Below are 18,285 nucleotides of genomic sequence, written 5' to 3'. Positions count from 1 at the left end.
GGCTTAGGGTTTCAAACTTGGGTTTTACATTAGGGTTAGGGTTTCAAACAAGGGTTTTACATTAGGGTTAGGGTTTCAAACTAGGGTTTAACATTAGGTTAGGGTTTCAAACTAGGGTTTTACATTAGGGTTAGGGTTACAAACTAGGGTTTAACATTAGGATTAGGGTTTCAAACTAGGGTTTTACATTAGGGTTAGGGTTTCAAACTAGGGTTTCAAATTAGGCTTAGGGTTTCAATCTAGGGTTTTGTTTTAGGGTTAGGGTTTCAAACAAGGGTTTCAAACTAGGGTTTTACATTAGGTTTAGGGTTTCAAACTAGGGTTTTACATTAGGGTTAGGGTTACAAACTAGGGTTTTACATTAGGGTTAGGGTTTCAAACTAGGGTTTTACATTAGGGTTAGGGTTTCAAACTAGGGTTTCAATTTAGGGTTAGGGTTTCAAACTAGGGTTTATCATTAGGGTTAGGGTTTCAAACTAGGGTTTTACATTAGGGTTAGTGTTTCAAACTAGGGCTTTACATTTGGGTTAGGGTTACAAACAAGGGTTTTACATTAGGGTTAGGGTTTCAAACTAGGGTTTTACATTAGGGTTAATGCTTCAAACTAGGGTTTTACATTAGGGTTACGCTTTCAAACTAGGGTTTTACATTAGGGTTAGGGTTTCAAACTAGGGTTTCAAATTAGGGTTAGAGTTTCAAACTAGGGTTTTACATTAGGGTTACTGCTTCAAACTAGGGTTTTACATTAGGGTTAGGGTTTCAAACAAGGGTTTTACATTAGGGTTAGGGTTTCAAACTAGGGTTTAACATTAGGGTTAGGTTCCAAACTAGGGTTTTACATTAGTGTTAAGGTTACAAACTAGGGTTTTACATTAGGGTTAGGGTTTTAAACTAGGGTTTCAAATTAGGGTTAGGGTTTCAAACTAGGGTTTCAAATTAGGGTTAGGGTTTTAAACTAGGGTTTATCATTAGGGTTAGGGTTTCAAACTAGGGTTTTACATTAGGGTTAGGGTTTCAAACTAGGCTTTCTAATTAGGGTTAGGGTTTCAAACTAGGGTTTTATATTAGGGTTAGGGTTTCAAACTAGGGTTTCAAATTAGGGTTAGGGTTTCAAACAAGGGTTTTACATTAGGGTTAGGGTTTCAAACAAGGGTTTTACATTAGGGTTAGGGTTTCGAAACAGGGGTTTTAAATTAGGGTTAGGGTTTCAAACTTGGGTTTTACATTAGGTTTAGGGTTTCAAACTAGGGTTTCAAATTAGGGTTTCAAATTAGGGTTTGGGTTTCAAATTGAGGTTTTACATTAGGATTAGGGTTACAAACTAGGGTTTTACATTAGGGTTAGGGTTTCAAACTAGGGTTTCAAATTAGGTTTGGGGTTTCAAACTAGGGTTTTACATTAGGGTTAGGGTTTCAAACTAGGGTTTTACATTAGGGTTAGGGTTTCAAAATAGGGTTTTACATTAGGGTTAGGGTTTCAAAATAGGGTTTAACATTAGGGTTAGGGTTTCAAACTAGGGTTTCAAATTAGGGTTAGGGTTGCAAACTAGGGTTTTACATTAGCGCTAGGGTTTCAAACTCGGGTTTCAAATTATGGGTAGGGTTTCAAACTAGGGTTTTACATTAGGGTTAGGGTTTCAAACTAGGGTTTTACAATAGGGTTAGGGTTTCAAACTAGGGTTTTACATTAGGGTTAGGGTTTCACACTAAGGTTTTACATTAGGGTTAGGGTTACAAACTAGGGTTTTACATTAGTGTTAGGGTTTCAAACTGGGGTTTCAATTTAATGTTAGGGTTTCAAACTAGGGTTTAACATCAGGGTTAATGCTTCAAACTAGGGTTTTACATTAGGGTTAGCGTTTCAAACTAGTGTTTTACATTAGGGTTAGTGCTTCAAACTATGGTTTTACATTAGGGTTAGGGTTTCAAACTAGGGTTTTACATTAGGGTTAGGGTTTCAAACTAGGGTTTTACATTAGGGTTAGGGTTTCAAACTAGGGTTTCAATTTAGGGTTAGGGTTTCAAACTAGGGTTTATAATTAGGGTTAGGGTTTCAAACTAGGGTTTTACATTAGGGTTAGGGTTTCAAACTAGGGTTTAACATTAGGGTTAGGGTTTCAAACTAGTGTTTTACTTTAGGGTTAATGCATCAAACTAGGGTTTTACATAAGGGTTAGCGTTTCAAACTAGGGTTTTACATTAGGGTTAGTGTTTCAAACTAGGGTTTTACATTTGGGTTAGGTATACAAACTAGGGTTTTACATTAGGATTAGGGTTTCAAACTAGGGTTTCACATTAGAGTTAGGATTTCAAACAGGGGTTTCAAATTAGGGTTAGGGTTTCAAACAAGGGTTTCAAATTAGGTTTAGGGTTTCAAACTAGGGTTTTACATTAGGGTTAGGGTTTCAAACTAGGGTTTAACATTAGGGTTAGGGTTTCAAACTAGGGTTTCAAATTAGGGTTAGGGTTACAAACAAGGGGTTTTACATTAGGGTTAGGGTTTCAAACTAGGGTTTCAAATTAGGGTTAGGGTTTCAAACTAGGGTTTTACATTAGGGTTAGGGTTTCAAACTAGGGTTTAACATTAGGGTTAGGGTTTCAAACTAGGGTTTCAAATTAGGGTTAGGGTTACAAACAAGGGGTTTTACAATAGGGTTAGGGTTTCAAACTAGGGTTTTACATTAGGGTTAGGGTTTCAAACTCGGGTTTAAAATTAGGGTTAGGGTTTCAAACAAGGGTTTTACATTAGGGTTAGGGTTTCAAACTAGGGTTTTACATTAGGGTTAGAGTTTCAAACTAGGGTTTTACATTAGAGTTAGGGTTACAAACTAGGGTTTTACATTAGGGTTAGGGTTTCAAACTAGGGTTTTACATTAGGGTTAGGGTTTCAAACTATGGTTTTACATTAGGGTTAGGGTTTCAAACTAGGGTTTTACATTAGGGTTAGGGTTTCAAACTGGGGTTTCAATTTAGTGTTAGGGTTTCAAACTAGGGTTTAACATTAGGGTTAATGCTTCAAACTAGGGTTTTACATTAGGGTTAGTGTTTCAAAATAGTGTTTTACATTAGGGTTAGTGCTTCAAACTAGGGTTTCAAATTAGGGTTAGGGTTACAAACAAGGGGTTTTACATTAGGGTTAGGGTTTCAAACTAGGTTTTTACATTAGGGTTAGGGTTTCAAACTCGGGTTTAAAATAAGGGTTACGGTTTCAAACTAGGGCTTTACATTAGGGTTAGGGTTTAAAACTAGGGTTTCAAATTAGGCTTAGGGTTTCAATCTAGGGTTTTGTTTTAGGGTTAGGGTTTCAAACAAGGGTTTTACATTAGGGTTAGGGTTTCAAACTATTGTTTTACATTAGGGTTAGGGTTTCAAACTAGGGTTTTACATTAGAGTTAGGGTTACAAACTAGGGTTTTACATTAGGGTTAGGGTTTCAAACTAGGGTTTTACATTAGGGTTAGGGTTTCAAACTATGGTTTTACATTAGGGTTAGGGTTACAAACTAGGGTTTTACATTAGGGTTACGCTTTCAAACTAGGGTTTTACATTAGGGTAAGGGTTAAAAACTAGGGTTTCAAATTAGGGTTAGAGTTTCAAACTAGGGTTTTACATTAGGGTTACTGCTTCAAACTAGGGTTTTACATTAGGGTTAGGGTTTCAAACAAGGGTTTTACATTAGGGTTAGGGTTTCAAACTAGGGTTTAACATTAGGGTTAGGGTTCCAAACTAGGGTTTTACATTAGTGTTAAGGTTACAAACTAGGGTTTTACATTAGGGTTAGGGTTTCAAACTAGGGTTTCAAATTAGGGTTAGGGTTTCAAACTAGGGTTTCAAATTAGGGTTAGGGTTTTAAACTAGGGTTTATCATTAGGGTTAGGGTTTCAAACTAGGGTTTTACATTAGGGTTTGGGTTTCAAACTAGGCTTTCTAATTAGGGTTAGGGTTTTAAACTAGGGTTTATCATTAGGGTTAGGGTTTCAAACTAGGGTTTTACATTAGGGTTAGGGTTTCAAACTAGGGTTTCTAATTAGGGTTAGGGTTTCAAACTAGGGTTTTATATTAGGGTTAGGGTTTCAAACTAGGGTTTCAAATTAGGGTTAGGGTTTCAAACAAGGGTTTTACATTAGGGTTAGGGTTTCAAACAAGGGTTTTACATTAGGGTTAGGGTTTCAAAACAGGGGTTTTAAATTAGGGTTTGGGTTTCAAACTTGGGTTTTACATTAGGTTTAGGGTTTCAAACTAGGGTTTCAAATTAGGGTTTGGGTTTCAAATTGAGGTTTTACATTAGGATTAGGGTAACAAACTAGGGTTTTACATTAGGGTTAGGGTTTCAAACTAGGGTTTCAAATTAGGTTTGGGGTTTCAAACTAGGGTTTTACATTAGGGTTAGGGTTTCAAACTAGGGTTTTACATTAGGGTTAGGGTTTCAAAATAGGGTTTTACATTAGGGTTAGGGTTTCAAAATAGGGTTTAACATTAGGGTTAGGGTTTCAAACTAGGGTTTCAATTTAGGGTTAGGGTTTCAAACTAGGGTTTATCATTAGGGTTAGGGTTTCAAACTAGGGTTTTACATTAGGGTTAGTGTTTCAAACTAGGGCTTTACATTTGGGTTAGGGTTACAAACAAGGGTTTTACATTAGGGTTAGGGTTTCAAACTAGGGTTTTGCATTAGGTTTAGGGTTTCAAACTAGGGTTTATCATTAGGGTTAGGGTTTCAAACTAGGGTTTTACATTAGGGTTAGAATTACAAACTAGGGTTTTACATTACGGTTAGGGTTTCAAACTAGGGTTTAACGTTAGGGTTAGGGTTTCAAACTAGGGTTTTACATTAGGGTTAATGCTTCAAACTAGGGTTTTACATTAGGGTTAGGCTTTCAAACTAGGGTTTTACATTAGGGTTAGGGTTTCAAACTAGGGTTTCAAATTAGGGTTAGAGTTTCAAACTAGGGTTTTACATTAGGGTTACTGCTTCAAACTAGGGTTTTACATTAGGGTTAGGGTTTCAAACAAGGGTTTTACATTAGGGTTAGGGTTTCAAACTAGGGTTTAACATTAGGGTTAGGTTCCAAACTAGGGTTTTACATTAGTGTTAAGGTTACAAACTAGGGTTTTACATTAGGGTTAGGGTTTTAAACTAGGGTTTCAAATTAGGGTTAGGGTTTCAAACTAGGGTTTCAAATTAGGTTTAGGGTTTTAAACTAGGGTTTATCATTAGGGTTAGGGTTTCAAACTAGGGTTTTACATTAGTGTTAGGGTTTCAAACTAGGCTTTCTAATTAGGGTTAGGGTTTCAAACTAGGGTTTTATATTAGGGTTAGGGTTTCAAACTAGGGTTTCAAATTAGGGTTAGGGTTTCAAACAAGGGTTTTACATTAGGGTTAGGGTTTCAAACAAGGGTTTTACATTAGGGTTAGGGTTTCGAAACAGGGGTTTTAAATTAGGGTTAGGGTTTCAAACTTGGGTTTTACATTAGGTTTAGGGTTTCAAACTAGGGTTTCAAATTAGGGTTTCAAATTAGGGTTTGGGTTTCAAATTGAGGTTTTACATTAGGATTAGGGTTACAAACTAGGGTTTTACATTAGGGTTAGGGTTTCAAACTAGGGTTTCAAATTAGGTTTGGGGTTTCAAACTAGGGTTTTACATTAGGGTTAGGGTTTCAAACTAGGGTTTTACATTAGGGTTAGGGTTTCAAAATAGGGATTTACATTAGGGTTAGGGTTTCAAAATAGGGTTTAACATTAGGGTTAGGGTTTCAAACTAGGGTTTCAAATTAGGGTTAGGGTTGCAAACTAGGGTTTTACATTAGCGCTAGGGTTTCAAACTCGGGTTTCAAATTATGGGTAGGGTTTCAAACTAGGGTTTTACATTAGGGTTAGGGTTTCAAACTAGGGTTTTACAATAGGGTTAGGGTTTCAAACTAGGGTTTTACATTAGGGTTAGGGTTTCACACTAAGGTTTTACATTAGGGTTAGGGTTACAAACTAGGGTTTTACATTAGGGTTAGTGTTTCAAACTAGGGTTTTACATTTGGGTTAGGGTTACAAACTAGGGTTTTTTATGAGGGTTAGGGTTTCAAACTAAGGTTTCACATTAGAGTTAGGATTTCAAACAGGGGTTTCAAATTAGGGTTAGGGTTTCAAACTAGGGTTTTACATTAAGGTTTGGGTTTCAAACTAGGGTTTAACATTAGGGTTAGGGTTTCAAACTAGGGTTTCAAATTAGGGTTAGGGTTACAAACAAGGGGTTTTACATTAGGGTTAGGGTTTCAAACTAGGGTTTTACATTAGGGTTAGGGTTTCAAACTCGGGTTTAAAATAAGGTTTAGGGTTTCAAACTAGGGCTTTACATTAGGGTTAGGAATTAAAACTAGGGTTTCAAATTAGGCTTAGGGTTTCAATCTAGGGTTTTGTTTTAGGGTTAGGGTTTCAAACAAGGGTTTTACATTAGGGTTAAGGTTTCAAACTAGGGTTTTACATTAGGGTTAGGGTTTCAAACTAGGGTTTTACATTAGAGTTAGGGTTACAAACTAGGGTTTTACATTAGGGTTAGGGTTTCAAACTAGGGTTTTACATTAGGGTTAGGGTTTCAAACTATGGTTTTACATTAGGGTTAGGGTTTCAAACTAGGGTTTTACCTTAGGGTTAGGGTTTCAAACTAGGGTTTAAATTTAGGGTTAGTGTTTAAAACTAGGGTTTATCATTAGGGTTAGGGTTTCAAACTAGGGTTTTACATTAGGGTTAGGGTTTCAAATTAGGGTTTAACATTAGGGTTAGCGTTTCGAAATGTTGTTTTACATTAGGGTTAATGCTTCAAACTAGGGTTTTACATTAGGGTTAGGGTTTTAAACTATGGTTTCAAATTAGATTTGGGGTTTCAAACTAGGGTTTTACATTAGAGTTAGCGTTTCAAACTAGTGTTTTACATTAAGGTTAGTGCTTCAAACTAGGGTTTTACATTAGGGTTAATGCTTCAAACTAGGGTTTTACATTAGGGTTAGGGTTTCAAACTAGGGTTTTACATTAGTGTTAGGTTTTCAAACTAGGGTTTTACATTTGGGTTAGGGTTACAAACTAGGCTTTTACATTAGGTTTAGGGTTTCAAACTAGGGTTTCAAATTAGGCTTAGGGTTTCAAACTTGGGTTTTACATTAGGGTTAGGGTTTCAAACAAGGGTTTTACATTAGGGTTAGGGTTTCAAACTAGGGTTTAACATTAGGTTAGGGTTTCAAACTAGGGTTTTACATTAGGGTTAGGGTTACAAACTAGGGTTTAACATTAGGATTAGGGTTTCAAACTAGGGTTTTACATTAGGGTTAGGGTTTCAAACTAGGGTTTCAAATTAGGCTTAGGGTTTCAATCTAGGGTTTTGTTTTAGGGTTAGGGTTTCAAACAAGGGTTTCAAACTAGGGTTTTACATTAGGTTTAGGGTTTCAAACTAGGGTTTTACATTAGGGTTAGGGTTACAAACTAGGGTTTTACATTAGGGTTAGGGTTTCAAACTAGGGTTTTACATTAGGGTTAGGGTTTCAAACTAGGGTTTCAATTTAGGGTTAGGGTTTCAAACTAGGGTTTATCATTAGGGTTAGGGTTTCAAACTAGGGTTTTACATTAGGGTTAGTGTTTCAAACTAGGGCTTTACATTTGGGTTAGGGTTACAAACAAGGGTTTTACATTAGGGTTAGGGTTTCAAACTAGGGTTTTGCATTAGGTTTAGGGTTTCAAACTAGGGTTTATCATTAGGGTTAGGGTTTCAAACTAGGGTTTTACATTAGGGTTAGAATTACAAACTAGGGTTTTACATTACGGTTAGGGTTTCAAACTAGGGTTTAACGTTAGGGTTAGGGTTTCAAACTAGGGTTTTACATTAGGGTTAATGCTTCAAACTAGGGTTTTACATTAGGGTTACGCTTTCAAACTAGGGTTTTACATTAGGGTTAGGGTTTCAAACTAGGGTTTCAAATTAGGGTTAGAGTTTCAAACTAGGGTTTTACATTAGGGTTACTGCTTCAAACTAGGGTTTTACATTAGGGTTAGGGTTTCAAACAAGGGTTTTACATTAGGGTTAGGGTTTCAAACTAGGGTTTAACATTAGGGTTAGGTTCCAAACTAGGGTTTTACATTAGTGTTAAGGTTACAAACTAGGGTTTTACATTAGGGTTAGGGTTTTAAACTAGGGTTTCAAATTAGGGTTAGGGTTTCAAACTAGGGTTTCAAATTAGGGTTAGGGTTTTAAACTAGGGTTTATCATTAGGGTTAGGGTTTCAAACTAGGGTTTTACATTAGGGTTAGGGTTTCAAACTAGGCTTTCTAATTAGGGTTAGGGTTTCAAACTAGGGTTTTATATTAGGGTTAGGGTTTCAAACTAGGGTTTCAAATTAGGGTTAGGGTTTCAAACAAGGGTTTTACATTAGGGTTAGGGTTTCAAACAAGGGTTTTACATTAGGGTTAGGGTTTCGAAACAGGGGTTTTAAATTAGGGTTAGGGTTTCAAACTTGGGTTTTACATTAGGTTTAGGGTTTCAAACTAGGGTTTCAAATTAGGGTTTCAAATTAGGGTTTGGGTTTCAAATTGAGGTTTTACATTAGGATTAGGGTTACAAACTAGGGTTTTACATTAGGGTTAGGGTTTCAAACTAGGGTTTCAAATTAGGTTTGGGGTTTCAAACTAGGGTTTTACATTAGGGTTAGGGTTTCAAACTAGGGTTTTACATTAGGGTTAGGGTTTCAAAATAGGGTTTTACATTAGGGTTAGGGTTTCAAAATAGGGTTTAACATTAGGGTTAGGGTTTCAAACTAGGGTTTCAAATTAGGGTTAGGGTTGCAAACTAGGGTTTTACATTAGCGCTAGGGTTTCAAACTCGGGTTTCAAATTATGGGTAGGGTTTCAAACTAGGGTTTTACATTAGGGTTAGGGTTTCAAACTAGGGTTTTACAATAGGGTTAGGGTTTCAAACTAGGGTTTTACATTAGGGTTAGGGTTTCACACTAAGGTTTTACATTAGGGTTAGGGTTACAAACTAGGGTTTTACATTAGTGTTAGGGTTTCAAACTGGGGTTTCAATTTAATGTTAGGGTTTCAAACTAGGGTTTAACATTAGGGTTAATGCTTCAAACTAGGGTTTTACATTAGGGTTAGCGTTTCAAACTAGTGTTTTACATTAGGGTTAGTGCTTCAAACTATGGTTTTACATTAGGGTTAGGGTTTCAAACTAGGGTTTTACATTAGGGTTAGGGTTTCAAACTAGGGTTTTACATTAGGGTTAGGGTTTCAAACTAGGGTTTCAATTTAGGGTTAGGGTTTCAAACTAGGGTTTATAATTAGGGTTAGGGTTTCAAACTAGGGTTTTACATTAGGGTTAGGGTTTCAAACTAGGGTTTAACATTAGGGTTAGGGTTTCAAACTAGTGTTTTACTTTAGGGTTAATGCTTCAAACTAGGGTTTTACATAAGGGTTAGCGTTTCAAACTAGGGTTTTACATTAGGGTTAGTGTTTCAAACTAGGGTTTTACATTTGGGTTAGGTATACAAACTAGGGTTTTACATTAGGATTAGGGTTTCAAACTAGGGTTTCACATTAGAGTTAGGATTTCAAACAGGGGTTTCAAATTAGGGTTAGGGTTTCAAACAAGGGTTTCAAATTAGGTTTAGGGTTTCAAACTAGGGTTTTACATTAGGGTTAGGGTTTCAAACTAGGGTTTAACATTAGGGTTAGGGTTTCAAACTAGGGTTTCAAATTAGGGTTAGGGTTACAAACAAGGGGTTTTACATTAGGGTTAGGGTTTCAAACTAGGGTTTCAAATTAGGGTTAGGGTTTCAAACTAGGGTTTTACATTAGGGTTAGGGTTTCAAACTAGGGTTTAACATTAGGGTTAGGGTTTCAAACTAGGGTTTCAAATTAGGGTTAGGGTTACAAACAAGGGGTTTTACAATAGGGTTAGGGTTTCAAACTAGGGTTTTACATTAGGGTTAGGGTTTCAAACTCGGGTTTAAAATTAGGGTTAGGGTTTCAAACAAGGGTTTTACATTAGGGTTAGGGTTTCAAACTAGGGTTTTACATTAGGGTTAGGGTTTCAAACTATGGTTTTACATTAGGGTTAGGGTTTCAAACTAGGGTTTTACATTAGGGTTAGGGTTTCAAACTGGGGTTTCAATTTAGTGTTAGGGTTTCAAACTAGGGTTTAACATTAGGGTTAATGCTTCAAACTAGGGTTTTACATTAGGGTTAGTGTTTCAAAATAGTGTTTTACATTAGGGTTAGTGCTTCAAACTAGGGTTTCAAATTAGGGTTAGGGTTACAAACAAGGGGTTTTACATTAGGGTTAGGGTTTCAAACTAGGTTTTTACATTAGGGTTAGGGTTTCAAACTCGGGTTTAAAATAAGGGTTAGGGTTTCAAACTAGGGCTTTACATTAGGGTTAGGGTTTAAAACTAGGGTTTCAAATTAGGCTTAGGGTTTCAATCTAGGGTTTTGTTTTAGGGTTAGGGTTTCAAACAAGGGTTTTACATTAGGGTTAGGGTTTCAAACTATTGTTTTACATTAGGGTTAGGGTTTCAAACTAGGGTTTTACATTAGAGTTAGGGTTACAAAATAGGGTTTTACATTAGGGTTAGGGTTTCAAACTAGGGTTTTACATTAGGGTTAGGGTTTCAAACTATGGTTTTACATTAGGGTTAGGGTTACAAACTAGGGTTTTACATTAGGGTTACGCTTTCAAACTAGGGTTTTACATTAGGGTAAGGGTTAAAAACTAGGGTTTCAAATTAGGGTTAGAGTTTCAAACTAGGGTTTTACATTAGGGTTACTGCTTCAAACTAGGGTTTTACATTAGGGTTAGGGTTTCAAACAAGGGTTTTACATTAGGGTTAGGGTTTCAAACTAGGGTTTAACATTAGGGTTAGCGTTCCAAACAAGGGTTTTACATTAGTGTTAAGGTTACAAACTAGGGTTTTACATTAGGGTTAGGGTTTCAAACTAGGGTTTCAAATTAGGGTTAGGGTTTCAAACTAGGGTTTCAAATTAGGGTTAGGGTTTTAAACTAGGGTTTATCATTAGGGTTAGGGTTTCAAACTAGGGTTTTACATTAGGGTTAGGGTTTCAAACTAGGGTTTTACATTAGGGTTAGGGTTTCAAACTAGGGTTTTACATTAGGGTTAGGGTTTCAAACTAGGGTTTCAATTTAGGGTTAGGGTTTCAAACTAGGGTTTATCATTAGGGTTAGGGTTTCAAACTAGGGTTTTACATTAGGGTTAGAATTTCAAACTAGGGTTTAACATTAGGGTTAGGGTTTCAAACTAGGGTTTCAAATTAGGGTTAGGGTTACAAACAAGGGGTTTTACATTAGGGTTAGGGTTTCAAACTAGGGTTTTACATTAGGGTTAGGGTTTCAAACTAGGGTTTTACATTAGGGTTAGGGTTTCAAACTAGGGTTTTACATTAGAGTTAGGGTTACAAACTAGGGTTTTACATTAGGGTTAGGGTTTCAAACTAGGGTTTTACATTAGGGTTAGGGTTTCAAACTATGGTTTTACATTAGGGTTAGGGTTACAAACTAGGGTTTTACATTAGGGTTAGGGTTTCAAACTAGGGTTTTACATTAGGGTTAGGGTTTCAAACTAGGGTTTCTAATTAGGGTTAGGGTTTCAAACTAAGGATTTATATTAGGGTTAGGGTTTCAAACTAGGGTTTCAAATTAGGGTTAGGGTTTCAAACAAGGGTTTTACATTAGGGTTAGGGTTTCAAACAAGGGTTTTACATTAGGGTTAGGGTTTCAAAACAGGGGTTTTAAATTAGGGTTTGGGTTTCAAACTTGGGTTTTACATTAGGTTTAGGGTTTCAAACTAGGGTTTCAAATTAGGGTTTGGGTTTCAAATTGAGGTTTTACATTAGGATTAGGGTAACAAACTAGGGTTTTACATTAGGGTTAGGGTTTCAAACTAGGGTTTCAAATTAGGTTTGGGGTTTCAAACTAGGGTTTTACATTAGGGTTAGGGTTTCAAACTAGGGTTTTACATTAGGGTTAGGGTTTCAAAATAGGGTTTTACATTAGGGTTAGGGTTTCAAAATAGGGTTTAACATTAGGGTTAGGGTTTCAAACTAGGGTTTCAATTTAGGGTTAGGGTTTCAAACTAGGGTTTATCATTAGGGTTAGGGTTTCAAACTAGGGTTTTACATTAGGGTTAGTGTTTCAAACTAGGGCTTTACATTTGGGTTAGGGTTACAAACAAGGGTTTTACATTAGGGTTAGGGTTTCAAACTAGGGTTTTGCATTAGGTTTAGGGTTTCAAACTAGGGTTTATCATTAGGGTTAGGGTTTCAAACTAGGGTTTTACATTAGGGTTAGAATTACAAACTAGGGTTTTACATTACGGTTAGGGTTTCAAACTAGGGTTTAACGTTAGGGTTAGGGTTTCAAACTAGGGTTTTACATTAGGGTTAATGCTTCAAACTAGGGTTTTACATTAGGGTTACGCTTTCAAACTAGGGTTTTACATTAGGGTTAGGGTTTCAAACTAGGGTTTCAAATTAGGGTTAGAGTTTCAAACTAGGGTTTTACATTAGGGTTACTGCTTCAAACTAGGGTTTTACATTAGGGTTAGGGTTTCAAACAAGGGTTTTACATTAGGGTTAGGGTTTCAAACTAGGGTTTAACATTAGGGTTAGGTTCCAAACTAGGGTTTTACATTAGTGTTAAGGTTTCAAACTAGGCTTTCTAATTAGGGTTAGGGTTTCAAACTAGGGTTTTATATTAGGGTTAGGGTTTCAAACTAGGGTTTCAAATTAGGGTTAGGGTTTCAAACAAGGGTTTTACATTAGGGTTAGGGTTTCAAACAAGGGTTTTACATTAGGGTTAGGGTTTCGAAACAGGGGTTTTAAATTAGGGTTAGGGTTTCAAACTTGGGTTTTACATTAGGTTTAGGGTTTCAAACTAGGGTTTCAAATTAGGGTTTCAAATTAGGGTTTGGGTTTCAAATTGAGGTTTTACATTAGGATTAGGGTTACAAACTAGGGTTTTACATTAGGGTTAGGGTTTCAAACTAGGGTTTCAAATTAGGTTTGGGGTTTCAAACTAGGGTTTTACATTAGGGTTAGGGTTTCAAACTAGGGTTTTACATTAGGGTTAGGGTTTCAAAATAGGGTTTTACATTAGGGTTAGGGTTTCAAAATAGGGTTTAACATTAGGGTTAGGGTTTCAAACTAGGGTTTCAAATTAGGGTTAGGGTTGCAAACTAGGGTTTTACATTAGCGCTAGGGTTTCAAACTCGGGTTTCAAATTATGGGTAGGGTTTCAAACTAGGGTTTTACATTAGGGTTAGGGTTTCAAACTAGGGTTTTACAATAGGGTTAGGGTTTCAAACTAGGGTTTTACATTAGGGTTAGGGTTTCACACTAAGGTTTTACAATAGGGTTAGGGTTTCAAACTAGGGTTTTACATTAGGGTTAGTGTTTCAAACTAGGGTTTTACATTAGGGTTAGGGTTACAAACTAGGGTTTTACATTAGGGTTAGTGTTTCAAACTAGGGTTTTACATTTGGGTTAGGGTTACAAACTAGGGTTTTTTATGAGGGTTAGGGTTTCAAACTAAGGTTTCACATTAGAGTTAGGATTTCAAACAGGGGTTTCAAATTAGGGTTAGGGTTTCAAACTAGGGTTTTACATTAAGGTTTGGGTTTCAAACTAGGGTTTAACATTAGGGTTAGGGTTTCAAACTAGGGTTTCAAATTAGGGTTAGGGTTACAAACAAGGGGTTTTACATTAGGGTTAGGGTTTCAAACTAGGGTTTTACATTAGGGTTAGGGTTTCAAACTCGGGTTTAAAATAAGGTTTAGGGTTTCAAACTAGGGCTTTACATTAGGGTTAGGAATTAAAACTAGGGTTTCAAATTAGGCTTAGGGTTTCAATCTAGGGTTTTTTTTTAGGGTTAGGGTTTCAAACAAGGGTTTTACATTAGGGTTAAGGTTTCAAACTAGGGTTTTACATTAGGGTTAGGGTTTCAAACTAGGGTTTTACATTAGAGTTAGGGTTACAAACTAGGGTTTTACATTAGGGTTAGGGTTTCAAACTAGGGTTTTACATTAGGGTTAGGGTTTCAAACTATGGTTTTACATTAGGGTTAGGGTTTCAAACTAGGGTTTTACCTTAGGGTTAGGGTTTCAAACTAGGGTTTAAATTTAGGGTTAGTGTTTCAAACTAGGGTTTATCATTAGGGTTAGGGTTTCAAACTAGGGTTTTACATTAGGGTTAGGGTTTCAAATTAGGGTTTAACATTAGGGTTAGCGTTTCGAAATGTTGTTTTACATTAGGGTTAATGCTTCAAACTAGGGTTTTACATTAGGGTTAGGGTTTTAAACTATGGTTTCAAATTAGATTTGGGGTTTCAAACTAGGGTTTTACATTAGAGTTAGCGTTTCAAACTAGTGTTTTACATTAAGGTTAGTGCTTCAAACTAGGGTTTTACATTAGGGTTAATGCTTCAAACTAGGGTTTTACATTAGGGTTAGGGTTTCAAACTAGGGTTTTACATTAGGTTTAGGGTTTCAAACTAGGGTTTCAAATTAGGCTTAGGGTTTCAAACTTGGGTTTTACATTAGGGTTAGGGTTTCAAACAAGGGTTTTACATTAGGGTTAGGGTTTCAAACTAGGGTTTAACATTAGGTTAGGGTTTCAAACTAGGGTTTTACATTAGGGTTAGGGTTACAAACTAGGGTTTAACATTAGGATTAGGGTTTCAAACTAGGGTTTTACATTAGGGTTAGGGTTTCAAACTAGGGTTTCAAATTAGGCTTAGGGTTTCAATCTAGGGTTTTGTTTTAGGGTTAGGGTTTCAAACAAGGGTTTCAAACTAGGGTTTTACATTAGGTTTAGGGTTTCAAACTAGGGTTTTACATTAGGGTTAGGGTTACAAACTAGGGTTTTACATTAGGGTTAGGGTTTCAAACTAGGGTTTTACATTAGGGTTAGGGTTTCAAACTAGGGTTTCAATTTAGGGTTAGGGTTTCAAACTAGGGTTTATCATTAGGGTTAGGGTTTCAAACTAGGGTTTTACATTAGGGTTAGTGTTTCAAACTAGGGCTTTACATTTGGGTTAGGGTTACAAACAAGGGTTTTACATTAGGGTTAGGGTTTCAAACTAGGGTTTTGCATTAGGTTTAGGGTTTCAAACTAGGGTTTATCATTAGGGTTAGGGTTTCAAACTAGGGTTTTACATTAGGGTTAGAATTACAAACTAGGGTTTTACATTACGGTTAGGGTTTCAAACTAGGGTTTAACGTTAGGGTTAGGGTTTCAAACTAGGGTTTTACATTAGGGTTAATGCTTCAAACTAGGGTTTTACATTAGGGTTACGCTTTCAAACTAGGGTTTTACATTAGGGTTAGGGTTTCAAACTAGGGTTTCAAATTAGGGTTAGAGTTTCAAACTAGGGTTTTACATTAGGGTTACTGCTTCAAACTAGGGTTTTACATTAGGGTTAGGGTTTCAAACAAGGGTTTTACATTAGGGTTAGGGTTTCAAACTAGGGTTTAACATTAGGGTTAGGTTCCAAACTAGGGTTTTACATTAGTGTTAAGGTTACAAACTAGGGTTTTACATTAGGGTTAGGGTTTTAAACTAGGGTTTCAAATTAGGGTTAGGGTTTCAAACTAGGGTTTCAAATTAGGGTTAGGGTTTTAAACTAGGGTTTATCATTAGGGTTAGGGTTTCAAACTAGGGTTTTACATTAGGGTTAGGGTTTCAAACTAGGCTTTCTAATTAGGGTTAGGGTTTCAAACTAGGGTTTTATATTAGGGTTAGGGTTTCAAACTAGGGTTTCAAATTAGGGTTAGGGTTTCAAACAAGGGTTTTACATTAGGGTTAGGGTTTCAAACAAGGGTTTTACATTAGGGTTAGGGTTTCGAAACAGGGGTTTTAAATTAGGGTTAGGGTTTCAAACTTGGGTTTTACATTAGGTTTAGGGTTTCAAACTAGGGTTTCAAATTAGGGTTTCAAATTAGGGTTTGGGTTTCAAATTGAGGTTTTACATTAGGATTAGGGTTACAAACTAGGGTTTTACATTAGGGTTAGGGTTTCAAACTAGGGTTTCAAATTAGGTTTGGGGTTTCAAACTAGGGTTTTACATTAGGGTTAGGGTTTCAAACTAGGGTTTTACATTAGGGTTAGGGTTTCAAAATAGGGTTTTACATTAGGGTTAGGGTTTCAAAATAGGGTTTAACATTAGGGTTAGGGTTTCAAACTAGGGTTTCAAATTAGGGTTAGGGTTGCAAACTAGGGTTTTACATTAGCGCTAGGGTTTCAAACTCGGGTTTCAAATTATGGGTAGGGTTTCAAACTAGGGTTTTACATTAGGGTTAGGGTTTCAAACTAGGGTTTTACAATAGGGTTAGGGTTTCAAACTAGGGTTTTACATTAGGGTTAGGGTTTCACACTAAGGTTTTACATTAGGGTTAGGGTTACAAACTAGGGTTTTACATTAGTGTTAGGGTTTCAAACTGGGGTTTCAATTTAATGTTAGGGTTTCAAACTAGGGTTTAACATTAGGGTTAATGCTTCAAACTAGGGTTTTACATTAGGGTTAGCGTTTCAAACTAGTGTTTTACATTAGGGTTAGTGCTTCAAACTATGGTTTTACATTAGGGTTAGGGTTTCAAACTAGGGTTTTACATTAGGGTTAGGGTTTCAAACTAGGGTTTTACATTAGGGTTAGGGTTTCAAACTAGGGTTTCAATTTAGGGTTAGGGTTTCAAACTAGGGTTTATAATTAGGGTTAGGGTTTCAAACTAGGGTTTTACATTAGGGTTAGGGTTTCAAACTAGGGTTTAACATTAGGGTTAGGGTTTCAAACTAGTGTTTTACTTTAGGGTTAATGCTTCAAACTAGGGTTTTACATAAGGGTTAGCGTTTCAAACTAGGGTTTTACATTAGGGTTAGTGTTTCAAACTAGGGTTTTACATTTGGGTTAGGTATACAAACTAGGGTTTTACATTAGGATTAGGGTTTCAAACTAGGGTTTCACATTAGAGTTAGGATTTCAAACAGGGGTTTCAAATTAGGGTTAGGGTTTCAAACAAGGGTTTCAAATTAGGTTTAGGGTTTCAAACTAGGGTTTTACATTAGGGTTAGGGTTTCAAACTAGGGTTTAACATTAGGGTTAGGGTTTCAAACTAGGGTTTCAAATTAGGGTTAGGGTTACAAACAAGGGGTTTTACATTAGGGTTAGGGTTTCAAACCAGGGTTTCAAATTAGGGTTAGGGTTTCAAACTAGGGTTTTACATTAGGGTTAGGGTTTCAAACTAGGGTTTAACATTAGGGTTAGGGTTTCAAACTAGGGTTTCAAATTAGGGTTAGGGTTACAAACAAGGGGTTTTACAATAGGGTTAGGGTTTCAAACTAGGGTTTTACATTAGGGTTAGGGTTTCAAACTCGGGTTTAAAATTAGGGTTAGGGTTTCAAACAAGGGTTTTACATTAGGGTTAGGGTTTCAAACTAGGGTTTTACATTAGGGTTAGGGTTTCAAACTATGGTTTTACATTAGGGTTAGGGTTTCAAACTAGGGTTTTACATTAGGGTTAGGGTTTCAAACTGGGGTTTCAATTTAGTGTTAGGGTTTCAAACTAGGGTTTAACATTAGGGTTAATGCTTCAAACTAGGGTTTTACATTAGGGTTAGTGTTTCAAAATAGTGTTTTACATTAGGGTTAGTGCTTCAAACTAGGGTTTCAAATTAGGGTTAGGGTTACAAACAAGGGGTTTTACATTAGGGTTAGGGTTTCAAACTAGGTTTTTACATTAGGGTTAGGGTTTCAAACTCGGGTTTAAAATAAGGGTTAGGGTTTCAAACTAGGGCTTTACATTAGGGTTAGGGTTTAAAACTAGGGTTTCAAATTAGGCTTAGGGTTTCAATCTAGGGTTTTGTTTTAGGGTTAGGGTTTCAAACAAGGGTTTTACATTAGGGTTAGGGTTTCAAACTATTGTTTTACATTAGGGTTAGGGTTTCAAACTAGGGTTTTACATTAGAGTTAGGGTTACAAACTAGGGTTTTACATTAGGGTTAGGGTTTCAAACTAGGGTTTTACATTAGGGTTAGGGTTTCAAACTATGGTTTTACATTAGGGTTAGGGTTACAAACTAGGGTTTTACATTAGGGTTACGCTTTCAAACTAGGGTTTTACATTAGGGTAAGGGTTAAAAACTAGGGTTTCAAATTAGGGTTAGAGTTTCAAACTAGGGTTTTACATTAGGGTTACTGCTTCAAACTAGGGTTTTACATTAGGGTTAGGGTTTCAAACAAGGGTTTT

The sequence above is a fragment of the Vanacampus margaritifer genome, unplaced genomic scaffold (genome assembly GCF_051991255.1).
Source record: "Vanacampus margaritifer isolate UIUO_Vmar unplaced genomic scaffold, RoL_Vmar_1.0 HiC_scaffold_23, whole genome shotgun sequence".
Classification (NCBI taxonomy): domain Eukaryota; kingdom Metazoa; phylum Chordata; class Actinopteri; order Syngnathiformes; family Syngnathidae; genus Vanacampus; species Vanacampus margaritifer.
Note: the sequence above shows the minus strand (reverse complement) of the source record.